The sequence below is a fragment of the Balaenoptera borealis genome (assembly GCF_965194805.1).
Source record: "Balaenoptera borealis genome assembly, chromosome: 2".
Lineage (NCBI taxonomy): Eukaryota > Metazoa > Chordata > Mammalia > Artiodactyla > Balaenopteridae > Balaenoptera > Balaenoptera borealis.
In genome coordinates, this window is record NC_138867.1 from 180524742 (window position 1) to 180547075 (window position 22334).

Consider the following 22334-nt stretch of genomic DNA (forward strand, 5'->3'; position numbering starts at 1 on the left):
CTGGGCTTTGAAGGATGTATAGGAGTTCGTTAGGTAGGGAAAGGCATTCCTGGCAGAGAGAAGACAATGGACAAAGGTGTGGGGGAGAAAGAAGGCTCCTGGTAACGTTTGGGACCTCTCTTTGGCTCCACATCTTCTCAAGGTGGATTCTTTTTCATCTTTCAGTTCAAAAGTTGCCTCAGAATTGTCCCTTATTTTGTCCCCAGAGCCTAGAACCTTGCCTGGCACACAGTAGGTGCTCATAAACTACACTTTGAACCCAGAGATGAAGCAGTGATAAAGGAGGAAGGTTAGGAGCTGAGGGCTTTGAATTCAACTATACTTCAATAAAAAATAAATTAAAAAAATAAAAAGTTATTCCACTTAAGGTAACTTTTGGGGGTAAATTAAATATTTCAAAACTTAAAAAAAAAGCTTAGGGCTTTGGAGGCAGCTGCCCCACATGGCAAGCCTGGCTCAACCACTGACTTGCTGTGTGATCTTAGGTGCATTGCTTAACCCCTCTGAGCCTGAAGTTTCTCATTTGGAAGATGGTGATGGTCAAACCAATCTCACAAGGAAGGATTTAAGGATACCTGCTGCTGAGGCAGCATACTGACATGCCCTGAGTTTAAATCTTGGCTCCACTACTTACTAGTTGTGTGTCCCTGAGCCTTAGTTTCCCCTCTATGAAGTAGACATAATGATAATAACCTACATCCTAGGGTCGTTGAGCGTAAGGTCCTCAGAATGGGACCTGGAATGCAGCAAGTGCTCGATTTGTATTAGCTACTGATGTGTATTACTGTGTTAGATCAGCAACCATGGGCATCCAAGAAGTCCTCCCAAATGAAGGTCCATTTGAGGTGGGTTTTAATGCATATGTAGGAGTTCACAGGCAGACCATTCCTGATTGCTGGACTCCAAACTTGATGCTGGGTGCACTAAATAAGGGTAGTTTTGTGCCCTCCGTGCCCACAGCGGATCCCATCCTGATGGGGGGATAGAGCAGGACAAAGACACTCCCCGCCTTATGGAATCAGGGGCAGGATAGAGGGAAGGATATGGAAGTGGAAAAGTTTGAAGGAGGCCTTGGAGGCACCCCTGGTGCTGGGAGTGGTGTTTCATCAGCAGTGACTGAAGAGTTGGGTGGGCAGCATGGGCCGTCCCAGTTTCTGCTGTTGAGTCAGGTGGGGGGCCCTGCCCAGCCAGTTCCCCTGAGGCCCGAGCTCCCGCCGTGCCTCCGGGGAGAAGGGCTGTGCCGTCAGTTGCTGCAGCCCCAACAGTCACCCTGCCCTGACACTGCTCCACACCCCCACCCTCACTGCCGTGGTTTCACCTGCTCTATCTAGGCACAGTTCAACTATTATACGTTTCGTATCCGCCATCCCTGTCCTCGTAACTACCCTCAATAAGGCCTTCGTAAGTGTCGCAGCTTCACCCCTGCCCTGGCCTTGCTGTCGTTTCATTCAGCAGCCTGAGTGATCCTCGCCACACAGCTTGCAGGATCTCAGTTCCCTGACCAGGGATTGAACCCAGGCCCTCAGCAGTGAAAGCGCTGAGTCCTAACCACTAGACCACCAGAGAACTCCCCAGAAGCTAATTAAACCATATCCCTCCCTTACCTAAAACCCTCCCCTTGGCTCCCCATCACCCCTGCTGACCACTACCCGCCTTTCCTTCCACCCTCCCTTCCCCGCTTGGCTCCAGGGACCACGCTGGCCAGCTTTCTGCCGTCCAGCCACCTGACCTCTGCTCGTGTCCTCTGCCTGAATCTTGCTCGTTCCCAAGAGTCTCCAGTCAAACGCCACCTCCTTGGAGAAACCTTATGAGATGATACTTATCTGTACTTTGGGCAACGCCTTCTGATATATTCTATTTTATCCTCTACTATTCCATTTCTTTTAAACTGGGGTTTCTCAACCTCGATACTATTGACATTCTGGGTTGCATGGCTCTTTGTTGGAGGGGGTCCGTCCTGGGTGCTGTAGGATGTGGAGCAGCGTCCCTGGCCTCCACCCATTAGATGCCAGTGACACCGTCCCCATCATAACAACCGAAACCATCTCCAACATTGCCAAGTCACTGCCCCCACCCCGCCCCCGGGGCAAAATTGCTTCCAGTTGAAAATCACTGATTTAAATTAAAGTGGATGGGGACTTCCCTGGTGGCACAGTGGATAAGACTCCGTGCTCCCAACGCAGGGGGCCCGGGTTCGATCCCTGGTCAGGGAACTAAGTCCCACATGCCATGCCGCAACTAAGAGTTCGCATGCCACAACTAAGGAGCCTGCCTGCCACAACTAAGACATGGCACAACCAAATAATTAATTAATTAATTAATTAAAGTAGGTGGTGACCTGAAATGAAGAAAAAGCAACTTTTGAACAGTACCTGGCACATTATAGGCACCCAAATTTTTTTTTAATTAATTAATTTATTTATTTATTTATTTATTTATTTTTGGCTGTGTTGCGTCTTCGTTTCTGTGCGAGGGCTTTCTCTAGTTGCGGCGAGCGGGGGTCACTCTTCATCGCGGTGCGCGGGCCTCCCACTGTCGCGTAGGCACCCAAATATTTAATGAGTGCCTTATTTCTCCAAACTTTGTTTGCTCTGAATATTCCCAGTGAATGAATGAATGGGGGCGGGGGAAGGAAGGATTGATTCTGACTCTTGGCTGCAAATCAGCCAATCCGGATTTGGTTATCACTCCGTGATCAGAGAGAAACTCCGATCACTGCTACCTTTTCTGGGGTGAACGCAAAAGAGGCCTGTTGAATTGATAGGAATTGAGAATTTAAAAAAGAAACAGAAACCCTGAGGGCTGAAGAGGCTGTGGGTAAATGGATTCTCCCATTCAAAGGCTCACTGAGACATGGCTACAACTTCTCTGGAAACAAAGTTGACACCAAATTTCAAATTCTCATAATCTACTTCTAATGACTCATTTTTAGGAAATGATCAAAGGTAAGATTTAGCCACAGGGCTGTTTACGGCAGAACAGATCTTCCTTGACTAATGATGGCATTACATCTGATAAACCCATTGTAGGTTGAAAACATGGTAAGTCGAAAGTGCATTATGGGGAACTCCCTGGCAGTCCAGTGGTTAGGACTCGGCGCTTTCACTGCCGGGGCCCGGGTTCCATCCTTGGTCGGGGAACTGAGATCCCACAAGCCTCGCAGCCCACCCCCCTGCCCAATGCATTACAAACATCGTAGCTTAGCCCAGCCTACCTTAAATGTGCTCAGAGCACCTGTATCAGCTTGTAGTTGGGCAAAATCATCTAACACAGACTGTTTCATAATAAAGTGTTGAATATCTCAAGTAATTTATTGAATACAGATGGTCCCTGATTTACGATAGTTCAACTTACAAGTTTTTGACTTTACAATGGTACCAAAGTGACATGCATTCAGCACTTCGAATTTTGAATTTTGATCTTTTCCCAGGCTAGAGGTAGGTCCGATACTATCTCTCTCTCTCTCTCTCTCTCTTTTTTTTTTTTTTTGGCTGTGCCCCACACGGCTTGTGGGATCTTAGTTCCCCGACCAGGGATTGAACCTGGGCCACCACAGTAAAAGCGCCGAGAACTAACCACTGGACCACCAGGGCATTCCCCCGATACTGTCTCTTGATGCTGAGCGGCAGCAGGGAGCCACAGCTTCCAGCCAGCCGCGTGATCGTGAGGCTAGACAACCACACACTTACAGCCATTCTGTACCCAGACGACCATCCAGTCTCCCTGACAGTCTGGAGGTTGGCCTGCAGGGTGGGTAGCGGGGTTGCGGACCAGGAAGTCTCCAGAGACCTCCTCCTTCCAGCTCACACCTCAGCCATCCCTGGGCTGGGGCCCTCCTGTGTTCAAGATCCAAAGCACAGCTTCAGCTGGCACTGAATTCCCATTCCGAGAAGCTGGATGGAGCAAGGGAGGAAAGAACAGGCAAGGATGCATGCCAGCCAATCTTGAAGGAAGGCTGTCCGTCACCCCTCCACTTTTTGGGGGTTGCATAGCATTCCATTCCATAGAAGACCCTTAATTAATTAATTTATTTTTAAAAATTAATTTTTATTGGAGTATAGTTGCTTTACAATGTTGTGTTAGTTTCTACTGCACAGTAAAATGAATTAGCTATATATATATATATATATATATATATATATATATATATATATATATATATATATATATATATATATATATATATATATATATATATATATATATCTCCCCTCTTTTTTGGATTTCCTTCCCAGTTAGGTCACCACAGAGCCTGAGTAGAGATCCCTGGGCTATCCAGTATGTTCTCATTAGTTAACTATTTTTTACATAGCATCAACAGTGTATATGTGTCAATTCCAATCTCCCAGTTCCTCCCACCCTCCCCCTTCCACCCTTGGTATCCATACATTTGTCCTCTATGTCTGTGTCTCTATTTCTGCTTTGCAAATAAGATCATCTATACCATTTGTCTAGATTCCACATATATGCGTTAATATACGGTATTTGTTTTTCTCTGTCTGCCTTCACTCTGTATGGCAGTCTCTAGGTCCATCCACGTCTCTACAAATGACCCAATTTCGTTTCTTTTTATGGATGAGTAATATTCCATTGTATATATGTACCACATCTTCTTTATCCATTCCTCTGTTGATGGACATTTAGGTTGCTTCCATGCCCTGGCTATTGTAAATAGTGCTGCTATGAACACTGTGGTACATGTCTCTATTTGAATTATGGTTTTCTCTGGATATATGCCCAGCAGTGGGGTTGCTGGGTCATATGGTAGTTCTATTTTTATTTTTTTAAGGAACCTCCACACTGTTCTCCATAGTGGCTGTATCAATTTACATTCCTACCAACAGTGTATGAGGGTTCCCTTTTCTCCACACCCTCTCCAGCATTTATTGTTTGTAAATTTTTTGATGATGGCCATTCTGATCAGTGTGAGGTGATACCTCATTGCAGTTTTGATTAGCATTTCTCTAATAATTAGTGATGTTGAGCAGATTTTCATGTGTTTGTTGGCCATCTGTATGAAGAAGACCTTTAATTTATTGAATCAGTCCTTTGTTGGTGGGTATCTTCCTGTGGTGATTTTTTTTTAATCTTACCAATCATCAGATTTGTCTTATTTCTTTGGCCATGTTGCGTGGCTTGTGGGATCTTAGTTCCTCGACCAGGGATTGAACCCGGGCCCCGACAGTGAAAGCACTGAATCATAACCACTGGACCGCCCGGGAACTCCTAGATTTGTCTTTTTTTTTTTTTTGAGATTTAAAATAATTGAAGTATAGTTGATTTACAATGTTGTGTTAGTTTCAGGTGTACAACACAGTGATTCAGTTATACATATTTTCTATGTATATATGTGTGTCTGTGTGTGTATATATATATATATTCTTTTTCAGATTCTTTTCCCTTATCAGATTTGTCTTTTGAAGAGAGCCCCTGGGCTTGGTCTTCTTTATCTCCATCCAATCTGCTCTGTAATCTCATCTAGTCTCCTGGCTTTAAATACCTGTGTACCAGATGCGTCCTGTGTTTCTCTGTCCTGCCCAGATAACTCTCTCTCCCAGACCTTCCTCCTTGCATCTACCAGGGAGGTCTAATAAGGCCCCTCAAAATGTTTGAGATGGGTTACTAATCTCATTCCCCGCCCCTGTGCATTGCTCCTTCAGCCTTACACTCATACTAAAAAACCCAGAGTCATCCTTGATTTCTCTCCCCAAATCTGTTGGCTAATCCAGTTGGTTCAACTTCCCAAGTTTACCCAGAACCCAGCCCCCTCTCACCAGTCCATGCTGCTTCCCTGATCCAAGCTACCATCATCTCCTACCTGGACAATTGCAGTCACCTACTCCTCCCATTTTTCTCAGCTTCCATTCCTGTTCCCTTGCAAACTGTTCTCCCCACAGGGACCAGAGGAATCCTTTTAAAACTTAACTGAGCTCATGTCATTCTTAGAACCCTCCTATGGCTCAACTCCTAGTCCGAAGAATAGTCTGCAACTCTCTACACAGTCATAGATGCCCCCTCCTGCCCCATGACTCCCCTCCTCCCTCTGTCCCCCTCGCTCACTCCACCGTGGCCACACTGGCCTCCTTGCTAGTCCTCTAACCAGTCAGGCACACATCAGCCTCAGGGCCTTTGCACTGGCTGTTCCTGCTGGCTGGAATGCCCTTCCCTCAGACATCCCCATGGCACCCCCATCACCTCCATCGAGTCCATACTCACTGTCCCCTTCTGACACCCTGATTTGTGACCACAAGCCCCACCATCATCTCCCAGCACACTGCACCCCCTTCCCCTGCTTTACTTTTCTTTACAGAACTTGTGAGCCTCATCCTTCCCTACTCCAAGTGTGCTTCACCGACCAGCAGCATCAGTATCACCTGGGCTCTTGTTAATAACACAGACTGTTAGGTTCCACCCAGACCTACTGACTCAGAGCTTGCGTTTGAACAAGATCCCCAGTCCATCCACAGGCACACTGAACTTTGAGAAGCACTCCCATTTGATACATTGACTGCTTATTTTGTTTACTGTCTGTCTCTCCTGATAAAAACATAAGCTCACCAGAGCAAGTGTGACCGAAAGTGGGGTCCAGCTGCTCAGCACTCGAAAGCCAAGGTTGGTGGAAAGGAAAGTTTTGGAGGCTGGCATCCCGGGGGAGAGGGCAGACTCGTGTCCAAAGGCCAACTCCCCACTGACAATCAATGGGCAAGAGCTTTTTAAGGGGAGTTTCGTGGGGGGGGGGGATATAGGCAGAAGGAGAAAGCTACATGCAGAAACAGCACAGGCAGCTCTGACAGTCATCTTGAAATTGGTCCTGCGGTGGTCTGATCAGTGTCATCTTGATTGTTTTACGTCCAGTTCGTCTTCAGTTCCACGGTGGGTTTGTTCCCATTTCCTTGAGGCCAGTTCTCAGAATCGTGGCAGCTTATGTCATGGCCACAATCTGGTCATCATGTAGTTCACTTCTTTCACCTGGTGGTTTCAGTATCTGCAAAACAGCTCAAAGGACATGGCCCAGAATATTAACTATAGCCCTTGAGAAGGAACTAAAGGTTCCTCCTTTAGGAAGGACTAAACTATTATTTGACTTTAATGACTAAACTATTATTATTTGGTCTTGTTGGACTGTTTTCCTTTGCATCTGCATTTTTCTCACTTCTCTGATTAGGCTTATTCTTTGGCTAAAGTTTTTCCACAGACAAAAGGCAGGCGGAGGACATGGGGTGGGGGGAAGGTCCTGCTCCATTTCACAAGGGTTTTTCTCTACTTTTTTTCACAGCTATACTTCAGCTTCTAGAACAGTGTTCGGCACATAGTAGGCACTCAGTAAACATTTATTAAGTCAGTGAAGGAGTGGCCAGTGGGTGGACAGTGGGTTATGTGAGGCAGTGGCGGAGGCAGATGTACCAGCCAGGGTTGTTGGTTGAAAGCAACAGAAACTGTCTTAAGCAAAAAGGGAATCTTGTTCAGAGAAGAGGCAAATGTGCCCCAGAAAGAAGGCAGCTGACAAAGGGGAGCTAACCGCTAAGGAAGTGGACGTGAGGAGTACAGACGGCATCACCGGGTAATACAATACGCAGGATAGCAAATGATGATGAGAAACACCCTCATAATCTAACGTCGATTACAAGGGAAAGGGGGAAATCCTTCCAAGGGCCCTTTCAATCCTACCAAAGACGTATCTACTAAAACACTGCAAGTTAATGCTCTGAAGCAGAGACATCTTTTTTTTCTGTCCTAAACTACACAGATATCAAGGCAGTAACACTTGGAGCCGTGTAAATTTAAAGAGGTGGGAAAATAGGAGATACTTAAAGCAGGACCGGAGAAGCATGGCTGACTTTGTGGAAATGGACCTGTATTTGGAGAGTTCTCACAGCAAAACTGGGATAATCATGCCCTTCCCAGAGTTGCTGTGAGAATTATAGGTGAAAACCCTTTTAAATTGTTAAGGGCTAGCTGTTGTTATTATTATGACCTAGTTGCTACAAAGGCCTCTGTGGGTGTTCATGTACTTATCTAGCTTACACCCCTCACTTTTGAGCCCCGCTTTCTCTTACCTTCTCTGCTTGGGTTGGTTTTTTTATTAAAAGATATCATATGTGCAAAGTGTCTGACAAAAAAAAAAAAAAAGGGGGGGGGGAATCTTGTAGACACCAGAGGTTTCCCAGCATCTGTGTCAGTCTGGAATCTCCACCTTGGAAAAAAATAGGCAGAAGTTTCCAGAGGCTGAGCATCCGGGGCAATTTGGCTAGGAGGTCACAGCCACCTTGGTGGACACTGCTACAAGGAATGAAGTCCCCCCTCCCAAAAGAAATAATTGGATGTTGGAAAGCCAAAAAAGAAAAAAAAAACCCACAAAAAATAAAAAGACATGACAGACATCTTCTACAAAGGGAGATCAGTGACAGGGCAGGTGTAGCCATTCAAAAGAGAAATATGGTGGAGGTACAATCTATACGGGAGGGGCGATGGATTTGTGAAATGTTTAGGAAGAACAGACAGGGCTTGCAGATCGTGGGATCAATTATTCTCCAAAAGTCATACTTCTCCTTTAGCAGTTATCTATTGCTGTGTAACATATTACCCCATAATTTAGTGGCTTAAAATAATAACAATACATTAAACATTATCATTAAAAATAAACATTATCTCACATAATTTCTTTCGGTCAGGAACCTACAGGCAGCTTAGCTAGGTGTTCTGACTTGGGGTCTTTCCTAAAGTTGGGGTCAAACTATCAGCCAGGGCTGTAGTCATATCTAAAGGCTCAACTTGGGAATTCCCTGGCGGTCCAGTGGTTAAGACTTGACACTATCACCGCGGTGGTCCAGGTTCAATCCCTGGTCAGGGAACTAAGATCCCGCAAGCCTCGAGGCACGACCACAAATAAATAAATAAATAAAGTGTCAACCAGTTGAAGGATTTACTTCCAAGATGGCTCACTCACATGGCTAGCAAGTTGGATGCCAGACAAGTTGGATGGCTAGCTACTGTCAGGAGGCTTCAGTTCTTCCCCATGTAGACCTCTTGGTTAATTGAGTGTCCTCACAACATGGTGGCCAGCTTCCCCCTAGAGCAATCGATCCAAAAGAGCACAGTGGAAGCTGTAATGTCTTATCCAACCTAGCTTTGGGAGTCAGACATTGTTACTTCCACAGTATTCTAGTGGTCACACAATTCAGTGTGAGGCCGGGGACTATGCCAGGGGTGGATACCAAGAGGTGGGCATCATTGGAGATCATCTCAAAGGGTGGTTGCCACACCTTCCCATCCTGGGACTGCATTTCTCAGCATCCCTTGCATGTGAAGGGTCGTGTGATGAGTTCACCAGTGGACCCTGCAAGGAGATGATGATGTATGACCCTTCCAAGCCAAGGAGCTTTAGAAGCAGGTATGACTTCTCCCCTCTCTTCCCCTTCCACCAGCTCTTGCAGCTGAACGCAGTGGCCTGATAAAGATGGCAGAACTGCAGAAGGAGCCTGGGGAGGGAGCCACCTGCCAATCAGGAACATACATTTTGTATTTTAGATGACTGAGCAACAAACTTCCATCCTATCTGAGTCATTAAACATTTTGGGATTTGTTCGTTGTAGCAGCTACTATTACCTAATTAATTCAGGAGTGGATTGAATATGGTGGGGGAGGGGAGGGAAGGTTCAGATCTTTCTGGCTGGGGCCATTGGGCGCACGGAGGTGCATTTTACTGAGACGGGGATGTAGGTTTGGGGGAAGATGGTGAGTTAGTTTAGGGCAGGGTCTGTCAACCTTGGCACCACTGACATTTGGGGTTGAATAGTTCTTTGCTGTCGGGGCCGGTCATCCCATGCACCTGGCCTCCTTCCACTAGGTGTCAGTAACATCCCCCCAATCACGTCGACCGTAAAGGTCTCTAGACATTGCCCAATATCCCCGGTTGAGAACCACTGGGTTAGGATCTGGTGAGTTAGGGCAGCCTGTGGATATCCAAGCGGAGATTTCCAGGAAGCCGATGGTTCTGTAATTCTGGCACTCAGGCAGCATGGGAGCAGGTGAGATCTCCCCTCCTCCACCCTGCCCCAGGAACAGGTTGGAGTGAGAAGAGGGAGCCGGGGCTGGGGGTGGGGGCAGTCACAGGTCCAAGGAAGAGAATGGATCAAGCGGAAGAACGAATCTGGCAGGCGCACAAGCTGTTGAGATCAGCCATCAGTTCCTTTTTTTTTTTTTTTTTTGGATGGCTTTCGGGATCTTAGTTCCCCGACCAGGGATCGAACCTGGGCCCTCGGCCGTGAGAGCGAAGAGTCCTAACCACTGGACCACCAGGGAATTCCCAGCCATCAGTTTTAGAAGCATCAGCTGCTTTGGGAAGCCATTGTGAGGGGGAGGGGCATTTAAATGGAGTGTCAGCAATGAAAATGATGTTGTGCATTCATTTTTATTGACATGGAAAGAGTCCCATGGTGTATTTTTTAAAATTATTGGAGTGAAACATACACTCAGTAAAGTGCAAACATCTTAACTGTACAGCCCAGTGAATTTGTGTTTTAGATGGGTGTACACCCGAGTAACCATCACCCAGTCCAAGATCTAGAAAGTTCCTCCGTGTCCCTTCTCAATCAATACATCCTGGACATCCCAAGATAGCACCATTTGATTCCCTTGATGTAATTTGTAAGGGGGAAAACAAGCAGGTAATAAGACAATGCTGACACCACAATCTCATTGTTGCAAATGTATGTGGGTGGGACCACACACCCCTAGACTAGATGCTAAGAGTCTGTGAGTGGAGGGGTTCAGGTAATTTTTATTTTCTTCTTTTTATTCATTTGTGGGTCATATCATGAGCATGTGGTGCTTTTTTAAAAATTGAGGTGAAGGACTTCCCTGGTGGCGCAGTGGTTAAGAATCCTCCTGCCAATGCAGGGGACTCGGGTTCGAGCCCTGGTCTGGGAAGATCCCACATGCTGCGGAGCAACTAAGCCCGTGAGCCACAACTACTGAGCCTGCACTCCAGAGCCCGTGAGCCACAACTACTGAGGCCACGTGCCTAGAGCCCGTGCTCCGCAACAAGAGAAGCCACTGCAATGAGAAGCCTGCACACCGCAAGGAAGAATAGCCCCCGCTCACCGCAACTAGAGAAAGCCCACGCACAGCAACGAAGACCCAGAGCAGCCAAAAATAAAATTAGTTAATTAATTAATTAATAAAAAATAGTTAAGGGGTGGTGGAGTAAGGGGAGAGAGTCCTGGGTTCAATCTCTACCCCACTACTTATTTCCTGGGGCCTTGGGTGAGGATCTGAACGTTTCATAACTGCATTCTCCTCACCCGACAAATAGGGAGAATCCTCTTCTGGTCAAGTGATTAGGTACATCATAAAAGTCTCTCTCTGTTACTTTACCCCCTACACACACACACACACACACACACACACACACACACACACACACACGCTCAAAAAATGCAGTCCATCTGGTAGACCAAGCCTTTAAAATTCGGTATTCATGACAGGAACACAATAAAAAATGGTGGGAAACCATGAGGGTTTCTAAACTTAAGTCATTCAAATGTGTGCTAGCTATACAATCATGAATAATTTTATTCTAAATCCCCTCATTTAAAACATTTACATACATTTATTTTAAAATAGAAAATTTAAATGACTGCCATACATGGAAAAATGGAATGACATACCAGAAATTGAATAAAAAAGTACAGTGAAAGCAAAACACTGTTTTTAAGTGGGGGGAGAGGAGCCCCACTTCTCCATATGCTCCTGGTAAGCTGCCCTAGATATTCACAGCTGACTGCCTCAAAATGCCAGAACCATCAACTAAGCCCATCAGACCCCTGACCCATTTCTGCCAGTTTCTCAATGAGGCCACAACTCCATCACCCAAAGACCACAACTCTGTACATTCCTATTTTTTACATTCTCCCTTCCCTGTCCAAGTTGGTTTAAAGTCAACTCTATTGAAGTATAATGTCCATTTAATAAAATGTATCCATTTTAAGTGTACAGTTTGATGGGTTTTGACAAATCCATGGTGTCACCATTACCCCAATCAATACAGAGAATATCTCCATCACCCCCAAAAGAATCCCCTGGGTCCCCTTGCAGTCAACCCCCATCCCATCCTCATCCCCAAACAACCATTGATCCGTTTTTCTGTCACTCTAGATTAGATTTCTCTTCACTAGAATTTCATATAAATGGAACCATATAGTATGTAGTCTTTTGTGGCTGGCTTCTTTCATTCAGCATGATGTTTCTGAGATTCACTCGTGCCTTTGTATATATTCATTGATTCATTCATTCCTCTTCATGGCTGAATAATATTCCATTGTATGGATGTACCAGAGTTGATCTGTTCTGGACATCTGGGTTGTTTCCAGTTTGGGGCTATTACAAATAAAGCTGCTCTGAACATTGGTGTATAAGACTGTGTGGGGAAAAAAAAGAAAAGAGGGAACTCCCTGGCAGTCCAGTGGTTAGGACTCTGCACTCTTACTGCCAAGGGCCCAGGTTCAATCCCTGGTCGGGGAACTAAGATCCCACAAGCCATGGCGTGGCCAAAAAAGAAAAAGAAAAGAGAACTGAACTTTACCAAAGGAAAAAAAAAAAAAAAAAAGATTTTGTATGAGCATACATTTTTGCTTCTCATGGGTAAATACCAAACGTGGAATGGCTAGATCATATGGGAAGTGTGTATTTAACTTGGGAAGAAACTGCCACATCATTTTCCAAAGCAGCTGCACCATTTTACATGCCTAACAGCAACGTCTGAGAATTCCAGTTGCTCCACGTCCTCAATATCGTTTTGTATGGACGAGTTACTGTTTTAAAATCTTAGTTCTTCGAGCAGGTGGTATAGTGATATCTCATGGTGGTTTTCCTGTTCATTTTCCCAATGACTAATGCTTTTGAGCATCTTTTCATGTGCCTTGTGGCCATCTCTATGTCTTCTTTTGCAAAGTATCTGTTCCAAACCCTTTGCCATTTTGTTTGTCTTTTTTTTTTTTTTTTGGCCGCTCCAGGTGGCTTGTGGGATCTTAGTTCCCTGACCAGGGATCAAACCCATGCCCCCTGCGGTGGAAGCATGGAGTCCTAACCACTGGACCGCCAGGGAATTCCCTTGTCTTCTTCTTATTGAGTTGTAAGGGTTCTTTATGTGTTCTGGCAATAAGCCCTTTGTCAGATATATGTATTCCAAATACCTTCTTCCAGTTAATGGCATGCCTTTTCATTTCTTAAATGGTCCTCCTCAAATCTTGAGATGCTTCAGTTGTGCCAGAAGTCATGGTCCTTCATAAGCAAAATTCCCTGTATTCTCAATGTCTTCAGAGATCATTCTCTTTACCTTCTCGCCCTAACAGATGCCTGGCTCTTTCCCAAGGACCGGAAGCTCTTAAGTCGTGGCTATTTTTTCTCCAACTCTTTGCACTTTTGTGCCTCTTGTGATGAAGTGGGTGTCTTTGCCCCATCATTGCTCCTAACTCTCCCCTCAAACTCTGCAGCTTCGAATCTCAGGCCATCAAACAATTCTCTCTACTACCTGTCCTTGCTGCTTTGTCCATCAACCCTCAGGTCACCCCCTCCTTTACTATTTTCCCTTCTGGTTCTTTTCTTTTTTAAAAAATTTATTTATTTATTTATTTATGGCTGTGTTGGGTCTTCGTTTCTGTGCGAGGGCTTTCTCTAGTTGTGGCGAGCGGGGGCCACTCTTCATTGCGGTGCGCGGGCCTCTCACTATCGCGGCCTATCTCGCTGCGGAGCACAGGCTCCAGACGCGCAGGCTCAGTAGTTGTGGCTCACGGGCCCAGTTGCTCCGCGGCATGTGGGATCTTCCCAGACCAGGGCTCGAACCCGTGTCCCCTGCATTGGCAGGCAGATTCTCAACCACTGTGCCACCAGGGAAGCCCCTGGTTCTTTTCTTGAAAACTCCTCTGGGCATAATTCTTAGTGACTTCAGGATCCACGTGGGCCAGGGTTTCCCAACTTTGGCACTGTTGACATTTGGAGCCACGTCATTCTTGCTTGTGGGGTCTGCCCTGTGCATCGTGGGATTTTGAACAACGTCCCTGACCCCTACCCACCCAATGCCAGTAGAAAACCCACCACCCCTAAGTGTGACAACCAAAAATGTCTCTAGATGTGATCAAGTGTCCCCCGGGGGGCAGACTCGCCCTTGATGGAGAACCACGGAGCTTGATGATCCTTCCGGGTGTGTGACTTTCAAATCCTTTAACTCTTCTCTCCCAGTGACCTCGTCCTCCCCTCTACCTCAGCCTCCAGCTCTCATGGTCTTATTTTAGACCTTGACGTGTACAGAAATTGCATCCCTTTCCGTATTCTCAAACACTCCACTCACTGACCCACACTTCTTTTCTTTCCATCTCACTCCTTTTGGTGTTCCTGTTCAAGCAATCCTTTAGCTCTGCTAGAACCTGTCATCCATGGATCATTGCCCCCTTTCCCTGTGCCCTCACCCACTTTAGAGCCATGGTCTGTCATTACAATCCCTCCTTCACATATACCCTCAACCCCCTCCTCTATCTCTTCCATCATCCCATTGATCTGACCGGACTTAGCTAAAGCCAACCCTCCATCCACTCCTCACCTGTACCTGGGCAGTCTCGCACACAGCCGTGCCGACTGGTCTCCCTTGAGACTCTAGACCTCTAATCCGCTGCTCAGCACTACCACACCCCCAGTCCCTTCACTCACCAACTCTCTCATAGGCTAATGTCCTACCCTTCCATCTCCCCTCAAGCCTCCCCCTTCCTCCTGACTCTCAGCTCTGGACCTCACCTCCTACCTTCTGCGAAAACAAAGCCACAGAAGAGAACTTCCACGGCATCCCAGAACACCTACCCACGTCCCTTCATCCGGGCTGTCAGCATTACCTTCTTCTTTGTTATTGTGATGGAGCTGTCCGTGCTCCCGGCCAAGGTCAACTTTCCACCTACGCCCTGGATTCCATTCCACTCGAGGCCATCGCTCTAACAAGTCTCTGCTTTCTCTCATAACAGCAGATGTCCCCTCTCTCCTCCATTATTGCCATTAGCTTATAGCCATGTGATAATTTCTGTGAGATATATATATATATATATCTCACATCTTCTCTATCCACTCCTCTGTCGATGGGCACTTAGGTTGCTTCCACATCTTGGCTATTGTGAATAGTGCTGCCATGAACACTGGGGTGCGTGGATCTTTTTGAATTGGAGTTTTGTCTGGATATATGCCCGGGAGTGGGATCGCTGGATCATACGATAGCTCTATTTTTAGTTTTCTGAGGAACCTCCATACTGTTCTCCATAGTGGCTGAACCAACTTACATTCTGGGGGGAGGGGCACAATTTAACCCGTAACCCAGCCTTTGAGAGGGGGCTGGGAAAGGACAGGCAGAGTCTCTCCCTGTGGACCACAGTGATCTCAGCTTTGATGCTGGAGAGAAACGTTGGCCTTTGGGGCTAGATTTACAAGTCTGAATCTTTTGAACTTTAAAATCTGGCAGAAATCCCAGCTGGCAATATGTCTCCCCAGTTTTGTCACCATTCCCCTGCAGATGAATAACAGAAGGTGTGCGAAAAAGGTTAATCTCAGAATAACCATTGGGGGTTAATGGATTTTGGAAGAGAAGGCACTGAAAGATACATTTCACAGAACTTTCTCATTTGAGGGAGGAACAGGACAGAGGTTTGGTTAAGGAGATACTTCCAAGTTAGTTGTCAAATTGAGCAAAGAAAAATGCAGAATGCCCATTTCCATGTGAATTTCAGATACACAAGGAATCATGTTTTAGTGTAAGTCCATCCCATGCGATATAGAGGACACACTCATGCTAAAAATTATTCACTGTTTATCTGAAATTCAAATTTAATTGGGCATCCTGCATTTTATCTGGCAACCCTTTTCCAAACGAATAATGGAGTTAAGCCACGTTAGAAAGCTATTGTGATGGAGTTTTTGAAACTTTGAGGCCACTTCAGGGTGTGGGTGAAGCAGAAACGGTTCACAACACACACTGACCCCAATGAAAACCCAGTGCGACTCTTACAAGGTGCAACCCCCCCCTTCCCCCCTCTGAGGTGACCACTTCTCTGGATTTGGTGTTCACCATTCCTTTGCTTTTTTTTTTCTTTCTTTTTTTAAAGCATTTTATCACATATGCATGTCCCCCTAAACCTAAGGCAATATTAAAAATATTGGCCAGATCTTAACCCTTTGGCTGCTGGGTCGTGAAGAAGTCCGTAGGGTCACAGGGGCAAAGCCAGGGTGCTCAGGAACGTGCTGGAGTGAGGGAGGCTGGGAGCAGCGGCTACCTACCAACCAGTTTTGCCATATTTTATCAACTGGCACATTCATACAAGGGTGTGCCTGCTGGGTAGCAGCCCTGCCCTAAATACTATTTGTTGAATGTAGCCTTACTTTTTTTTTTTAAATCATTCTATAAACAGATATACTGCTTTATGACATGGTTTAATTTCTTTCTTTTGTTTTTGTTTTGGCCCAGCACGATCTTGTTGGGAGTCATTCTCATTAATGCATGTCCCTGCTGTTCATGACTTTATGTGTCATCCATTGAATGACTACCCCACCATTTATTCATCTAGTCTGCAGTTCAGGAATATTCCAGGGTTTTGCTATGGCTAGCAGGGCTGCTCTGAATAATCTTGTACATGAAATCTGGATCCACGTGTCAGAGTTTCTCAGGGGGACGTAAATCTGGGAAGGGAGTTCCCAATCGTAGGATCCATTCATTTTCAGCTTTACTGGACGTGTCACAAAGATTCAAGCTCCCTTTCCACCGGGCAAGGTTGTTCCTGGGGAGCAGCTGCTGTGCCAGAGACTACATTTCCCAGCTTCCCTTGCAGCTAGTTGAGGTCATATGACTTGTTTTGACCAATAGAAAGTACGCCAAAGTGACGTGTGTTCTGGGACTGAGATGGCTAAGGATGCAGTGTGTCTTCCTTATGCTGTCCTTTCCTGCTAGGGCTGCTCTGAAAGCTTCATGCCGGGCGGGTGGAAGCCACATGTTGGGAATGGAGGCATCACAGACGGAAGGAGCCTGGACCACTTGACAGACTGCCTTCCAGGGTAGAAGCACACACTCAGTGGACTTAGTTTATGTAAGAAATAAGCTTTCACTCTTAAGATACCGAGATCTGCTGTATTTTCTTATTCCAGCAATTGACTGACCCTGCCCAGTAATATATTAGATCATGTTAAATTGTTTTCCGAAATGGTTGCCCACCTCACATTTCTCTCAGTGAGGGATGAGCGTTTCCTTGCTTCTCATTCTCACCAATGCTTTTAATTTGCCAACTTTATTTTTAATTTTTTTTTCTTTTCTGGCCACGCCGCACAGTTTGCAGGATCTTAGTTCTCCGACCAGGGATTGAACCCAGGCCCTCGGCAGTGAGACCATGGAGTCCTAACCACTGAACCACCAGGGAATTCCCTTAATTTGCCAACTTAAAAAGAAAAACTTTTTATCTTGAAACATTTCTGTTGCAACAGAAAAGTTGCAAGAAGAGTTCAATGAACTGCGAAGTACCTTTCACCCAAATTTACCAATCACTAACATTTTGCCATTTTCCCCTCCCCCCTCTCTATTTTGTTTTTAATTTATTTTTATTTTTGGCTGTGTTGGGTCTTCGTTTCTGTGCGAGGGCTTTCTCTTGTTGTGGCAAGCGGGGGCCACTCTTCATCGCGGTGCGCGGGCCTCTCACTGTCGCGGCCTCTCTTGTTGCGGAGCACAGGCTGCAGACGCGCAGGCTCAGTAATCGTGGCTCACGGGCCCAGTTGCTCCGCGGCATGTGGGATCTTCCCACACCAGGGCTCGAACCCGTGTCCCCTGCATTGGCAGGGAGATTCTCAACCACCGCGCCACCAGGGAAGCCCAACCCCCCCCCCCCCCCGCGTTTTTGAAGAACTATTTCAAAGCAGCTTGTGAGCATCGTGTCCCTTCACCCCTAAATATTTAAGCATGTATCTCCTAAGAACTAGGCCACTCTCTTACGTAACCACGATTCATTTACCAAATTCAGAAAATTTCCACAGACATAATAGTATTATCTAATAAACATCCGTATTCAAAGTTCACCAATTGCCCAGTCATGTCCTTCAGGGCCTTGGGCATTTTCAGACTTTAAATTTTTGCCCCTCTGCACCTGTAACCACGATTTATTTAAACATCATCTTTAAATGAACTCACTTTTCAAAAACGTAATTACATACATTTATTTCAGGAGGCAATTTTACATTGCTCCCCTAAATGGAAAGCTAGAAAAGTAAGCAAGTAGAAAGCAACTCTAAAAGCTTATACTAGTGTATATGCACACACACACACACACACACACACACACACACATCTCAAGAAAGGGAAGTTAAAGGCCAAAATGCTAATAATACTGAGGATATATCTGGGTAGTTAGGGTCCTCATATTTTCTTGTATTTTTAAATTTTTGATAGTAAGTTGCTTTTCTTTTTTAAAAAACTCTACTGTTAAAATATGTTTTAGAAATTTAAATTGCACTGATTTCAATTTTCATGATTGTGAGCTCTTGGTCAAGCTTTGTATGTGCCATATATATATTTTTTAAAAACCTAATTATTAAATGAAGAACCCCAAAACAAAACAAAACAAAAATAAATGCTTGGGACTTCCCTGGTGGCACAGTGATTAAGAATCTGCCTGCCAATGCAGGGGACACAGGTTCGAGCCCTGGTCCGGGAAGATCCCAGGTGCCCCGGAGCAACTAAGCCAGTGCGCCACAACTACTGAGCCTGCACTCTAGAGCCCGCGAGCCACAACTACTGAGCCCGTGTGCCACAACTACTGAGCCCGTGTGCCACAACTACTGAAAGCCCGAGTGCCTAGAGCCTGTGCTCTGCAACAAGAGAAGCCAGCACAATGAGAAGCCCATGCACTGCAACGAAGAGTAGCCCCCACTCACTGCAACTAGGGAAAGCCCACGCGCAGCAACGAAGACCCAATGCAGCCAAAAATAAATAAATAAATAATTTATTTTTAAAAATAAAAAATAACAAATAAAATAAAATAAAATGTGTTAGTTTCAGATGTACAGCACAGTGATTCAGATATATGTATATATATGTATATTCTTTTCCCTTATAGGTTATTACGAAATATTGAGTATAGTTCCCTGTGCTATACAGTAGGTCTTGTTGTTTAACTTTTATATACAGTAGTGTGTATCTGTTAATCCTAAACTCCTAGTTTATCCCTCTCCCCTTTCCCCTTTGGTAACCATAAGTATGTTTTCTAGATTCCACATATAAGCAATATCATATAGTATTTGTCTTTGTCTGGCTTACTTCACTTGTGATAATCTCTAGGTCCATCCCTGTTGCTGTAAATGGCATTATTTCATACTTTTGAAAAATACTTTATTTATTTATTTATTTATTTTGGTTGTGTCTGGTCTTAGTTGCAAGCACACGGGATCTTCATTGAGGCACACGGGATCTTTTCGTTGTGGCACATGGGCTCTTTGTTGTGGCATTCGGGCTTCTCTCTAGTTGTGGCGTGCAGGTTTTCTCTTCTCTAGTCGTGGTGCATGGGCTCCAGAGTGCATGGGCTCTATAGTTTGCAGCACTAGGGCTCTCTAGTTGAGACGCACAAGCTCAGTAGTTGTGGCACGTGGGCTTAGTTGCCCCGTGGCAAGTGGGATCTTAGTTCCCCGACCAGGGATTGAATCCACGTCCCCTGCATTGGAAGGTAGATTCTTTACCACTGGACCACCAGGGAAGTCCCTCATTCTTTTTTATGGCTGAGTAATATTCCATTGTATATCTATATACCACATCTTCTTTGTCCATTCCTCTGTTGATGGACATTTAGGTTGATTCCATATCCTGGCTATTGTAAACAGTGCTGCAATGAACATTGGGGTGCATGCATCTTTTGGAATTGGAGTTCCCTCCAGATATATGCCCAGGAGTGGATTGCAGGATCATATGGTAGTTCTATTTTAAGTTTTTAAGGAGCCTCCATACTGTTCTCCATAGTGGCTGTCAATCACGCTGTTTTAAAAAATCAATACGGAGAAGCCAAAAGGTGATATTAAATATCTAGCCCAGAAGGGGAGACCAAGAATTGTTAGAGAGGCTCTAAAGATACACTAGCATCCAACTGAGATTTTCTCATTGGCTGAATCAGCCAGAAAGAGACATCAAAAGATACTGTCTTGGGACTTCCCTGGTGGTCCAGTGGTTAAGACTGCACGCTTCCATTTCAGGGGGCACGGGTTTGATCCCTTGTCAGGGAACTAAGATACCGCATGCCACATGGTGAGGCCAAAAATAAAATACTAACTTTCTCATAATGGGATCCAATGTTCTTTAAGGCCATAAAGGGGTGCATGTCCCACACTTTGGGGAACATTGTCTCCTTCTTGTGTGTGACTCTGGGGCAGGTCACTTCAACCTTTGAGAGCCTCCGTTCTCTCTGTGAAGTGGGAAGGCACATCACCCATTTGAGGGGCAGGGACCTTGGTGATTAAGAACAGTTACTTTGTTTTGTTTTGTTTTTTCGCCACACCATGAAGCTTGCTGGATCTTAGTTCCCTGACCAGGGATCAAACCTGGATCCTGGCAGTGGAAACACCAAGTCCTAACCACTGGACCGCCAGGGAATTCCCTAAGAACAGTTACTTTTTTGTGTTTTTTCTTTAATTTGGTTGTGCTGGGTCTTAGTTGTGGCTCTCGGGCTCCTTAGTTGTGGCATGTGAACTCTTAGTTGTGGCATGCATGTGGGATCTAGTTCCCTGGCCAGGGATCGAACCTGGGCCCCCTGCGTTGGGAGCTCGGAGTCTTAACCACTGTGCCACCAGGGAAGTCCCAGAACAGTTACTTTGGAGACCCAGGTTTAGTTCCGCACCCTGGAGCTCCTGGGGTATCTGAGACAATGAAATGAGATAATGCTTAGCACAGTGCTTAGAACTGCTAATAAACATTAGCCCAGCACTGGCCGGTGGAAATCTTATGTGACCTACATGTGCAACTTAAAATTTTCTAGTAGCCACATCTCGGAAAGTAAAGAGGAACAGCTAACATGAATTCTAATGACGACATGATGCTCAGTGAAATAAGCCAGTCACCAAAAAAAGACAAGTACTAAATGATTCCACTTATAGGAGGTCCTAGAGGAGTCCAATTCATGCACACAGGAAGTAGATGGTGGGGGCCGGGGGCTGGGGGAGGGGGACAGAGTTTCATTTTTACAAGATGGAGAGTCCTGGAGGTGGATGGTGGGGATGGTTGTCCAACAATGTGAATGTACTTAATGCCACTGAACTGCACACTTAAAAATGGTTAAGATGGCAAGTGTTATGTTCTGTGTATTTTCCCATGGTTAAAAGTAGGAATAAAACTTAAAAGAATTATAGTGAAGAAGGCTTCAAAATATGGAAGGCTGTTAATGACATTTTAAGTGAAAAAATTAGGAACGACGTACAACGACACCCAAATCTTTGTAAAAAAAAATAATAATAATACTAATGATTGTTTAAGCCAAAAACCCTAACGCTAACCCAATATTAACAGCAGTCACCTCTGGACTGTAAGATTATCAGCGAGTTTCATTTTCTCTTGTCAGCTCTTTGTCAGCCTCCTCACCGCCCCACTGGCATCTACCTCCCACCCCTTCAAGCCCTATGGGAGCTGATCTGGGGTGAGATGCCCATGTTCATCATGGACAAAGTCCCATCCGCTGCTTCACTTCCGATGAGGTGAGGTCCCCATTCCCATCCCCCACCGTGCTGTCAAGTCCATCCTCATCCCCAAACCCATCCCAACATTGTTCTCCAACTCACCCCCAACGATGTCCCCGTCCCCGTCCCCACTTCCATCCCCAACGCCTTCCATTTCCAATGCTGCCTTTAGCCTCATCTCCAGTCCCAACTCAGCCTCCACCCTCCATCCCAACCTGATCTCCAGGCCAGTTCCCAACCCTGTATCCATTCTTATCCCCAATTCCATCCTCGTGTCTATCTCAACCTCAATTTAGTTCAGCCCCAGCCCTCATCCCGCTAACCCTCATCCGTGAGTAGATGATTGGTTCCCTCCAAATGTCCACATCCTCGTTACCAAAACCTGGGAATATGTCACCTTCCACGGCAAGGGTGTCATTGAATTGAGGATCTTGAGAGGAGGAGATTGTCTCGCATTGTCCTCGTGGACCCAGTGTCATCACAAGGGTCTTTTTTAAATTTTAATATGTATTTATTTATTTATCTGGCTGCACCAGGTCTTAATTGCGGCATGCAGGATCTAGTTGCCTAACCAGGGATCGAAGCCAGCCCCCCTGCATTGGGAGCACGGAGTC

The 22334-nt window shown here is 45.6% G+C and overlaps 1 protein-coding gene across 2 annotated transcripts in view; it reads left to right on the forward strand.

Moving 5' to 3' along the window:
• MLLT1 (MLLT1 super elongation complex subunit) overlaps positions 1–22334 on the forward strand; it is a 129413-nt gene that overhangs the window by 11367 nt on the left and 95712 nt on the right. The gene's annotated exons all lie outside the window — the stretch shown is intronic.